A 12,405-nucleotide genomic window follows, 5' to 3' on the forward strand; every position below is an offset into this window, starting at 1 on the left:
AGAATCAGACGCTCAAATGACTGAGCTACCCAGAAGGCCCTGGCTTACCTTATTTTAATTCCTCTAGTAGCAGTATCTGCTGGGTAAGCCAAATGCTGGAGCTACACTATTCTCAGCAACTTTGAGTCCTGCACTATATTCGAGGCCTAGTGTTTGGTGATTCCTATTTTCTTCCACAAAATCCAGCTCTATAAATGGAGTCTTCTCTTTCTTATTTCTGTGTGTGTCAATTCACTCACCCACTATTTAAGGTAATCCAAGTATTTCTTACATTCTAAACACACCCCAAAAATAGAGATGAAAAAAACATTTTAAGTAACAAAGTTTAAGGGCCCCTGGGTGGCTCAGTCGGTTAAGCGTCCGACTTCAGCTCAGGTCATGATCTTGCAGTTTGTGGGTTTCGAGCCCCACGTCAGGTTCTGTGCTCACTGCTGACAGCTCCAGGCCTGGAGCCTGCTTCAGATTCTGTGTCTTCCTCTTTCTCTGCCCCTCCACTGCTCAAGCTCTGTCTGTCTCTCTTTCTCAAAAATAAACATTAAAAAAAATTAAATAACAAAGTTTAAGCCAATTACTGTTAACCAGAAACACATAACGTGTCATAACTGAAGCCACAAAAGACCATTAACAGAGAATGCAACAGAAAACACACACAATAACACAAGATACTGTCCCTAATAAATTTTTCCAAACATTGAAAGCCTAAATCTATTACAAAAATGGCTCCAAAATATGTGGGAAACATGTTCATCAACTCATTTTAAGTGGCATATATGGTTGGGAATCAAAAATTTAGGAAGAACAAGGGCACCCAGGTGGCTCAGTGGGTTAAGTTAAGCGTTGGACTTCAGCTCAGGTCATGATCTCACAGTTCATCAGTTCAAGCCCCAGATCAGGCTTTCTGCTGTCAGCACAGAGCCTGCTTTGGATCCTCTGTCTGTCTGTCTGTCTCTCTCTCTCTCTCTCGCACCCCCTCAAAAATAAATAAAACTTAAAAAAAATTTTTTTTAATTAGGAAGTACTCTCCAATAAATAATATTTTAGCAACAAGAGACCCACTATCATCAAGTAAGCTCTATCTTAAGAAGAAAAGCAGAAATACCACTGTAAAAACTGTTCTCAGAATTAGTCATCTTGATAGAAAAACAAATTGCAAAATTCCTGTAATTTTCTCAATAGACTGGTAATAGTGATTCGGTAAAACTCAACATTAATTAAACTTCTAAAAAAGTTAGATATGGGGTGCCTGGCTACCTCAGTCAGAAGAGCATGTGACTCTTGATTTCAGGATCTTAAGTTTGAGCTCTATGTTGGGGACAGAGTTTACTTTTTAAAAAGTTGGGGGTGGGGCACAGTACAGCATGTGACTCTTGATCTTGGAGTTGTGAGTTCAAGCCCCACACTGGACATAGAACTTACTTTAAAAAAAGGAGGGGTGGGGGAGTGCACCTGGGTGACTCAGTCAGTTAAACATCCAACTCTTGATTTCAGCTCAGGTCATGATCTCACAGTTTGTGGAGTTGAGCCTGGTGCAGAGCCTGCTTGGGATCCTCTCCCTCTCTGTCTTTCTGCTATATGCACACTCTCTCTCACTCTCTCTCAAAGGTAAATAAACATAAAAAAAAAAAACAACAACAGGTATAAAAGCCACATAGCTACATATAATTTTCTACGAAAGAGATAAATGAATGTCATGTACCACTGTACTAACAGACAAAACACAATACACATTAAAACATCAACAGCAGTAAAAGTTGGGAGATGAAAGGGTACACAAAGAATGAATACTTTCACATTTTACTTATATATTTATGCAATCTTCGAATCTTTCGTATCAGAAATGAACACACTTTATTAGCTGTGAAGTAAAAAACTATATACTGTTTATATTGATGTAAAATATACTGGGAAAGCTCAAAAGTGAATCTGAATACACCTATGCAATAACTTGTACACAAACATTCTTAGTATTTTTCTTAATAGTCAAAAAATGGACACAATCTAAATGTTCATCAACTGACGAATGGATAAACAAAATGTGGTATACACATGTAATAGACGGTATTTAGTTATAAAGTACTGATAACATGTAATAGACTGTATTTAGCTATAAAGTACTGATACAAGCTACATGGATTAACCTTAAAAACATTGTGCTAAGTAAAAGAAGGTAGTTTATATGATTCAATTTATATGAAATGTCCAAAACAGACAAATCTATAAAAACAGATACACTGGTGGTAGTAAGGGGCTAGGAAGGAAATGAGGAGTGACATACTAGTACAGGCATTTTGGGGGGATGATAAAAATATTGTAAAATTAGACAGTGGCAATGATTGTACAACTCTGTTAATATACCATCTCCATAAAGCTGTACCAAAAAGTGAATATGAAATTATATGGATTTTAATATGCATCAAATATTTAAAGTAAGCCTAAATGTCTTGAAAATTATCTATTTTTGTTTTTGAAAAAAGCCTCACTTAGTGACTTCGCTTAGTGACAACAAACTTTCAAATATTAATTGAACTGATTTAACAAAATAAACTTCGAACTTTCACGTTAACAAAATTATCTTCTTAAAAGTTCCTAATATTTGTTTTATTCAATAACTGAATTTTCTGAGTGAAAATATTCTAAAACTTTATATATTTAAAAAAAATTTTTTTTGATGTTTATTTATTTTTAAGTGACAGAGTGCAAGTGGGAGAGGGGCAGGGAAAGGGAGACACAGAATCCAAAGCAGGCTCCAGGCTCTGAGCTGTCAGCACAGAGCCCCAAGTGGGGTTCAAACTTACCAACCACAAGATCATGACCCCAGCCAAAGTTGGACGCCTAACCGACTGAGCCACCCAGGCGCCCCTAAAACTTTATATTTTAAATATGTACAGTGACAGATGCTAGAGCTAGGCATATTCCCTAACCTCAAATACCTTGGAGGAAAATTATTTAAGCAGTACATATCTGGAACTATATATGTGACTCTTTTGGGGGGAAGAGAGAGCACAAGTGAGCCAGGGGCAGAGAGTGAGAGAGAATCCCACAAGGGCGGGGGGTGGGGAGGGGAGAAGGAGAGAAGCAGGGCTTGTTTCTTTGTTTGTGGTTTGGTTTGTGGTTTGTTTTTTTTTCATCCGAAGCGGGGCTCAAGCTCACACACTATGAGATCATGACCTGAACCGAAGTCAAGATGCTTAATGATTAAGCCACTGGGTCATGAGTACAAGTCCCACATTGGGACCTAAAGCTTACTTCAATCAATCAATCAATCAATAATAAAAGATTAAAAAAATAAAATAGATAGCACTTGGCTAAGTTGGTAAAGCATGTGATTCTTGATCTCTAGGTCATTAGTTCAAGCCCCAAATTGGGACCTAGAGCTTACAAAAAAACATAAAATAAAATGGAATTATATCTGCATTATAAAGAATAACATTTATCAGAAAAACTATACTATCTATAGGAAAAAAAAAGTTAATTATATTTGCCTTTCTCTTAACCATCAATAAAGATGATACAAAAGCAACATTTCCTAATATAAAGTCCTTAGAATAATTGGCACATCATAAGCACTTGTTAAATATCAGCTATAATAATAACTATAAGAATATTACTGATACAATAATATTTCCTATAAAAAAGAAAACATTTACCTTAGTTACTCCTGGTTTCACTTAACTGCTGGACAATTTCATTTCCACATTATCATTATCCCTTTCAACTTTAACAACTACGTTAATTCTAAACTATTCAATTATTTACACTAAAACAGTTCTCAAGGTAGGACCATGGGGATTCCAGGGATCCTTTCAGGAGATTCGTTAGCTCCAAATCATTCTTGAGTAAAAGATCAACTCAAAGTGCAAAACAGACCAATGAATTTTAACACAACGTTGTACAAAAAATATATAGAAATGGTTTCAGATTCTACGTTGCAGCTAACCTTTAAGAAATTACCACTTGTTTAAAAAAATATATTACTATTTGTTGAGTTTTGTTATAGAATCAAAGAGTATCACAATTATCTGAAAAGATTACTAAAGCACTCCTCCCAACATATTGATGTGAAACTGAATTTTCTTCATATACTTCAACCAGAACAACATATAACTGAATGCAAAGCTGATAGGAGAATCTAGCTGTCTTCTATTAGGCCAAACATTGAGGAGATTTACAAAAATGTAAAAGAGTTGTCATTCTTTCACTAATGTTTTTTGCTTTATAACTAAAATTTAAGTTGAAAAAAATTAATTGTTTTGGAAAATGGTTGTTTTTCAAAATTAAAAAATGTTATTTATATTAGCCTGTAATTTATCAGTTATTTTAATGAATATATTAACTTAAAATACAATAATTACCAATATAAACAAAAGCTATTTGAAATCCTACATAATTTTTAAGAGTGTAAAGGGATCCTAACCAAAAACTCTGAAAACCACTTCATTAAAGTAATACTTAATATCCCACTTTTATTTATATTGAGTCTTCATCTCTATGAATCCCCCATATGCAGCCATAAATGTTTAAAGTAAGCTGAAGAGAACAGAGGACATAAATCTTGCTTTCTTCAGATGTACTGTAACACAATTAAGCATAAGATACAGCCCCCTCAAAAAAAGGATGGCCAAGTTAACTGAATGATCCGTTTGCCAAAAGTAACTAAAGTAGTATAATACAGTTGTAATACACAACTTACACAGAAATAGAGCCAAAGAACTTCAACTGTGCCGAGAAAAGGATGCACAGAAAAATTGGGGCTGCAGAAGGGGTAATATAGTTCTTAAGTCAATTACTTATAATAACAATTTTACTGGAGTTGATTTCACACTACCATCTGAATTCTGATCACCTTCAATAAGAACTCTGTATGTAACATAAATTTGCCAAAAGAAGTCATGAAAACGTATTTACTTATTTAAAAGTCCATTCTTTTGAATTGTGCAATGCTAGCTACCTTCATTATTACAATAAATACAATCAACTTGTGGGGTGACTGGGTGGCTCAGTTGGACTCGGTTTCGGTACATCTTGGTTTGGTGATCTCATGGTTCCGTGTTTGAGCCCAGCATGGGGCTCTGCGCCTGCTTTAGATTCTCTCGCTCTACCTCTCTCTGCCCACTCCCCCACCCCTCTCTCAAAATGAATAGTTTAAAAAATATTTTTAAAAAATACAATCAATTTGTTCTATGATATAAATACCAAGCTAAAAAACTCCATCCAGCAATGGGGGGGGGGGGGGGGGAGAAGGCATTCATTAATTAGGGCCCTTTTCCCTTTCTTCTGGAAGCATAATTTATCAATTTAAATGCCTAGTACAAAACCTTGTATGAGGCTGATGTTAAAAAAATTATTGTTCACTACAGAATTTTCACACTGTTCAATGAGAAATGACAGCAAAATTTTCCTTGGCCAGGAATGAGTAAGGTGGGCAGAAGCTTCGTCCTAAGAAGGGTACTTTTGAAGTCACACATCTAACCTAAGGGGGCATACACTTCATTCTGCCTGAAAGGGAGAAGTGTCTGTTAGAGTTTTCTCGTTTCTAGGTCTGAATTTGCAGCTTCCAAATTAACCGCTTTTCAAGCACTTTTCATCCTACTCTAATATCTAATTCCATAGTAAGAATTTTTAAGTTTTTCAAATTAAAAACAGTTCCATTGTGGTAGATGCCCTATGTAACGCAGAAACTAAGGACCTAATACAAAGGTTGAATATAGTATAGTCCACTGCAACAAGAAGGTTTTAAATTGAAATCCGTGTTTTATCAGCTTTTTAAAAATTAAAGGGGAAAAAACAAAACCCACCCACATCTTACTATTCCACCAAGTAGTACCCTTTTATTGGTTTTTGCAAAGGCTATTTATTAAAATATCATGTGATAATACTATTTAAATACTGGGTGCTGCAATTACTTCCTGCTGTAAGAATACCATTTCAATTCTAAAGGCTACAAAGAACAAGGTCCACAGTACCTCTCAAATCACAACGATTTAATTCCTTCCTCTCCCCCCACTGTGCCCTCCTCTCCCGGAAAATACAGTACCTGCAGCAGGGTTTTCAGAACTCAACATTTAGATGTGGGGGATGGGAAGAGGTTGGGAGTGTAGGAGTGGGAGAGTTCTCTCATTTTTGGCGTTGCTATTCTACTCTGCCTGAGTAAAACAAACCCCCGTTGTAAATAATCTTATGAACAGTGACAAAAATAGAGGACCCAATTCCTTTCTGCTCGCATCTATCCCTACAAACTTCACTATGGCCCTCAACGCACCCATTTCTACTCCAGAGCAGCCCTACCTGTGTCCAGACCCTCATGTCCAACCCAAATTACTCTGTGACCTTGGACCCAGGCCACTGCTCCCCTCCAAGATCCCCACATCACAGCCTGCAGAGGCCTTAAGGTTCAGGTCGGGTCAGCGGGCAGTGGCGAAGGCAGGGGAGCAAGCTGCAGGAACCGCAAATCCGCGATGGCTGGTGAGGCTGGCTCGGGAAAAACGCCGGGAAGGAAAGACGCCAGGGGCGGGGACGAGGCCGGGGGCTACCTGCCGGCCAGCGGCGACACCGCCCCAGTAGTCTTAATGGAAGCCCTCGGGGCTCCGGAAGCCCTCGCGGCCGCCTTGGGAGCCCTGACCTGACCCGGTCCTTGGTCATGGCCCCTTATTACCTCTGGCCGCCTACCAAGCAGCAGCAGGTGATGAGTTGACTGGGCAGCCGAGACGCGCAGGTTGATTGCCTACCTCAGGCGACAGTGACTCTGAGCCGCCCACTCCCTCCCAGTGGCTCCAGGAGCCCGGAACAGAGAAGTAGCAAGAAGCGTACGATGCAAAACGACACAGAATGTGGGACAAGGGGGGGGGGGGGGGGGAATCGTCCAGCCTCTCCGGAGAGCCTGGCAAAAGGGACGTGAGGACGCGGGCGGCACGACAGTAGGCGGCGGGGACAGTCGGAAAGCTAGCGTACCTTCCTCACTCCTGGCCGAGGGTCCAATACCAGCCAGCGAATCGCCTCACATCCGGGTATCAGGAGACAGCCGCTTCTGCCGCGACCGCCGCCTCTCCCGCGGCGCAGATACGCCAAACTTCCGGCGACGACGGCGACGCCTCGCCCGTCAGATGGGAGTTACCTGTGACCGTCTGAGGCGCGCTTGCGCAACGCTCCTCTTCAGCCGTAACAGGCTCAGCTGACGTGCCCAGAAGAGGAAGATGGCCGCCACGCTCGCTGCGTGTCACGCAGTTTCTTACCCCGGCCGGGACCGCTGGGCGTCGGGGAAAAGCAAGGCAGCGTTCACCCTCAGCGCAGGCGCGGTGGGAGGCCTCGCGTGCACGCACCGCGGGTGGGCGCCTCGCCGGGAAGGGGCGGCGCCCCCAGGCGGCAGCTTCTGGCCCTTCCCGGGGAGGTCTCTTGGAATAAAGCCACTCACGCCCCCAGCGGTGGTAGTTTGTCTTGGTAATGCGTCGCCGCCGAACCCTCGGTGGGCTGTGGGAACTGCTCTCTGCGACCTTCAAATACCTTTAATCTTCGATATGGGGCAATGTAAAGAAAAAAAAAAAAAACCGGAAGGCAGTTGACCCTTCTCTTTCCTTACCCCACACTGCACTCCAGCGCTTCCAAAAAATCCAGGGCTTCATCTTGTCTTTGCACAGTTTCTTTCTTGTGTGCGGGCGCGCAAGAGCCGACTAGAAATTGTAGAACGTTCCACTAGATTTAGTCATGGCGGGTGTTCAGACAAAACTGTGGCTCTTCGAAGCCTCTAAAGCTAGAGCCTAGGTTTCTATCACTAGGATTCGTGGTTCCCACAATCCTTTTGAACACACTTAACTGTGCTGATTTTATTTGCAGAACTGTGAGGTTGGGTAAAATCGGTACTCATGCTTTTGAGAATCTGAAGACATGATCACACGTGGGTTCTCCCCGACCTGCTTTTTTGGAACTTAATAAAACCAAATGTGCTCTAAGTTTGTAAAGCCTGGTGTCAAGACTGATTTTCTGACAATACATTTTCCATAAAACTTTATTGAGCTACTTGTCAGTTTCGTCTGGAAAGAGTCTGTGGTTTAAAAACCACAACCAGATGTATTGATGGGTGAGGCCATTGTCCACATCACCATACCTTGTTACTTGGGAACACAATGTTACATTAATGGCATATGCCAAATGGCTTTAATAGGGAGTGGGGGGTGACTCAGGAGTAGACTGCCAACCTGATTGAAGTGGTTTATGTACCAGGCTATCTCACCTATATCTGCCTTCACCTTTAGATTGTGAGACATCTAAACCACTTTATTTTCAGTAACTCAAATTCTGCCATATTTACAAGTTTCCTTTCCCACAAAACAGGCCTCTGCTTCTGAGGAATCTATTCCACTCTTTGTTGAACTGGTCACCATCAGAAGCATAGGAATCCTTACAAATGTCACGCCATGTGAACTCATGTATCTATTTCAGTATATAAGTAACTCATATTTGATGTATAATTCATGTCTGCCATTTTCTAGATTTTCTCTTCTAAAACCAAATATAGTCAGCTTCTTAAACATGCCATGAAAGTATAAAATAGTTTCTTTTATAACACCGAATTATACACATCAAAGTTGCTAAGAGACTAGATCTTAATTATTCTCACCACAAAAAGCAAATAATTATGAGACATGATAGAGGAGTCAGCTAAGATGGTAATCATAATTGCAATCTATAAACATATCTAATCAACTCACTGTGTACCTTTTTTCTGGTTCGTTTATTTTTGAGAAAATGAGAGAGCATGAGCAGGGGAGAGGCAGAGAGAGAGGGAGACACAGAATCTGAAGCAGGCTCCAGGCTCTGAGCTGTCAGCACAGAGCCCAACGCAGGGCTTGAACCTACAAACTGCAAGATCATGACCCGAGCCAAAGTCAGATGCTTGATAGACTGACCCACCCAGATGCCCCAGGTTATATGATTTCATGTCCATTATATACCAATAAAAATGTTTAAAAAATTGTTTTATGGGAAAAATAAACTTTCTTGAGCACTATTCTTTATCATTTTTTAAAGTTATTTATTTTGAGAGAGAGAGAGTGGGGGGGAGGGGCAGAGAGAGAGAGAGAGAGAGAGAGAGAATCCCAGGCAGGCCCTGTTCTGTCAGCGCAGAGCCCATTGCAAGGCTTGAACCCACGAACCATGAAATCATGACCTGATCTGAAGTCCAGCACTTAACCAACTAAACCACCCAGGCACCCCTCTTTACCATTTTAAAAGATATGTCACTTCTGATTCATTAATGCCAGAGGTCTCAATTTGTAGTTAAATTCTTAATTATTCTGTAATGTCATTTTTGACAAAACTTGTCTTGCTTTCTATCAATGGTTTTCATTGAGAGCAGTCTGTCTATGAACTTTCGAATTTGGTTTATTTGGTTATCTACTAAAAGAAATCATAATGAACTGAATAAATTATCTTGCTTGACTGAACTTTCAAAAATTACAGAAACTCACAGCAAACTGATCCCAGTAAAAAGACAGGCCTCCATTCCTGAGAGCTCCTGAGAAAGTTCTGGGGGAGAACTCTTATTAATTCACATTTTGCCATGTACACATGCTGAAAACACATGCTGTGGCCTAGATAATGCATCTTGGTGCTCAACATTATGGTTCTGTAAATTGCGAAGGTCTTTTTCACAATCCTTACACCAAGAACTACAAGCCCCTCCTTGTAAATTCTCCTGAGAAACTCAAAATTGTGAATGTAATCTAGAATTGTTTAAATTGTTTTCTTTTCTAATTCCAAATTGCAGAATGTACTTTTCTGCATGAGGATAGCTACTTCTAAAAACCAATAATGGGGGCACCTGGGTGGCTCAGTTGGTTGAGCGTCCGACTTTGGCTCAGGTCATGATCTCATGGTTCATGGGTTCAAGCCCTGTGTCAGGCTCTGTGCTGACAGGTCAGAGCCTGGAGCCTGCTATGGATTCTGTGTCTCCCAGTCTCTCTCCCTCTCACCTGCTTGTGCTCGCACTCTCTCTCTCTCTCTCTCTCTCTCTCTCAAAGGTAAATAAACATTAAAAAAATTTTTTTTAACTAATAATGAAGCAGTTGCATTGTTCCACACATCATATTTTCACTTCCTTGTTCCTTTTCTTGTGACCAATCTAAATGCCTATAACCTGTAAAACTTCTGCTAACTCACAGAAGACAGAGTAGTCTCACTTTCAGACTGATCCTTCTGCTAGCAGCAAATAAAGCCTTTTTCTTTATTAGTCCACTCTTGTTGACTTTATTTCAAGACTCTTGACATTTTGAGAGAGTTACTAGGAGAGAGTCAAAATTCTAAGCAACTTCAATCTAGAAAACAAAAACAAAGAAAAAGTCTAGTTGATTTGGTATAAATTAACTGATAATGGCATTTCAATGTGCCATTTTCTGGGAAACTCACTACTTACACATACAAGTAATAATGCTGGCCCCACATACTTGAGAAGGAATGAGTAAGTGTTAGCCAAATTAAAGAACTAAATTACAAAAGTCTGGAGAGGAGAGTGAGCTTGATGAGTTTCAAGAACTCAAACATTCCAATACTATTGAGGGGATAAGAGATTAAAAGGTAGGCAGGGCCAAAGTAGGAAGGAACTTGAGGATAACAGGGAGGAGTACCCTGTGCTCAATACTTAGGTATACTGTAATGAGCAATACACACAGGGTCTCCTTCCTCATGCGGCATACATTCTAATGGAGAAGACAATTATTTCACAAATATTTATTGAGGGCATGTTCTGTGAAAGTGACTATTCAAGATGCTGGGTATGCAGAAATTAACAGAACAGATACAAATTCCTGCCTTCAGATAGTATATTTTCAAGTTAGTTAATAAATAGGTAATTAACAATTAAATGCAAAGAAGGAAATAAATATGGTAATAAACAGGGCAGCAGTATCTAACAAACTTTCTGTGCTGATGGAAATGCCCTAGATCTGCACTGTCCCAAAGTGTAGCCATAGCCACAAATGCCTCTTGAGTAATTGAAATGTGAGCATTGCAACTGAGGAACTGGCTTTGTAATTTTATTTACTTTTAATTTAAATAGCCACATTTAGGCATTTTTTTTTAAATCCATGGGCTTTTTAATATGGGTCATGAGTTTTGATTTTTTTTTTAACTCTCTCCTAAGACTGATTCTTCACTTGGTTCTACTGCCTCTCCATTCACATCCAAAAGGATAGAGTATTCCCTGCAAAGGTCTGACTGGATCAGCCTGCATTCCAAGGCCACTGTGGACAAGTAATATAATGTGATGACTGACATAAGGGTAGAGTCAGCTTCCTTGGGAATACATAGATCATCAGGAGATTATTAGGAACTGGTGGGAAGACAGAGGGATATTGAGCAGGCAACACACAAATGAACATTAACAGTCTTGCTACTCATATGATGGTCCATAAACTAGGGGCATCTTCATCAACTGAAGGCTGAGCTGAACTGAAGGCTTTTAGAAATATGGAATTTCAGCCCCCAAACCAATTGAATTAGAATTTTCTCTGTTTTTAATATTTATTTTTGAGAGAGGAGACAGAGAGAATGTGAGTGGGGAGGAGCAGAGAGAGAAGGGGGACAGAGAATCCAAAGCAGGCTCTGTACTGACAGCAGAGAGCCTGATGCAGGGCTTGAATTCATGAACCGTGAAATCATGACCTGAGCCAAAGTCGCACACTACTACTACCTACTGAGTAGTAGGTACTACTACTACCTACCTACTGAGTCGCACCTACTGAGCCACCCAGGTGCCTCCAGAATTTTCATTCTAAAGTTTCCTCAGGTGTGTCCTATGCACCTAAAAGTTTGATGACCATTGCCTTACAACATCCAAGAGTTCTGATAATCAGGGATGAAGATCAGGCTGGAGATACAAATTACAGCCATGGTTTTAGAGATCACCTAGGCTAAAGGACAAAGTATCCATATGAAGAGTACATGGAGGGTAAGCCCTGATACACTCCAACATGCAATGGCTCAGTAGAGAAAGAGGCAGCTGAGACCTAGAAAGTGTAACTAGTGGCATAGAAGTAAAACCAGGTGAGCTTAGCATCCTGAAAATCTGGAGAGGAACATGTTTCAAAGGGGTAGTATTCGTGTTAAATACAGCTGAAATACTGAGTAAGATGAAGATAGAGGTTTGTGTTGGAGGTTTTTGATGACTTTTAGAAAAGCAATTTCAGTGAGTTTGAAGAGTGAAATAGAGGTGATAAAACAAGTGTAGACAGTTCATTCAAGAAGTTTTTGTGTGAAAGAAATCTGACAGTAGTTGGAGCTGCATCAGAGGAGAATTTTGTTTTAAGATAAATTTGTATGCTTATAAAAAAAATCCCATAGAGAGAGAAATTGATAATTTAAGTTTGGAGATAACTGAAGGAGTGAAATTCTTGAGAAAGTGAGACATGGGATCCA

At 40.2% G+C, this 12,405-nt stretch overlaps 1 protein-coding gene across 5 annotated transcripts in view; it reads right to left on the reverse strand.

Moving 5' to 3' along the window:
• The window catches only part of ESCO1 (establishment of sister chromatid cohesion N-acetyltransferase 1), an 81,395-nt gene extending 73,630 nt beyond the window's left edge, over window positions 1-7,765 (reverse strand). For 2 of the 5 annotated variants that reach the window (XM_042911030.1, XM_042911031.1), the window contains exon 1: window positions 6,949-7,763. The gene's annotated coding sequence lies outside the window, so the exon portion shown is untranslated. Of the gene's footprint in view, window positions 1-6,948 lie in introns of all 5 variants that reach the window. The other 3 variants (XR_006195367.1, XM_042911028.1, XM_042911029.1) reach the window with 3 other exon arrangements.
• Between the last annotated feature and the right edge of the window lie 4,640 nt (window positions 7,766-12,405).

This window comes from Panthera leo, chromosome D3 (assembly GCF_018350215.1).
Source record: "Panthera leo isolate Ple1 chromosome D3, P.leo_Ple1_pat1.1, whole genome shotgun sequence".
Classification (NCBI taxonomy): domain Eukaryota; kingdom Metazoa; phylum Chordata; class Mammalia; order Carnivora; family Felidae; genus Panthera; species Panthera leo.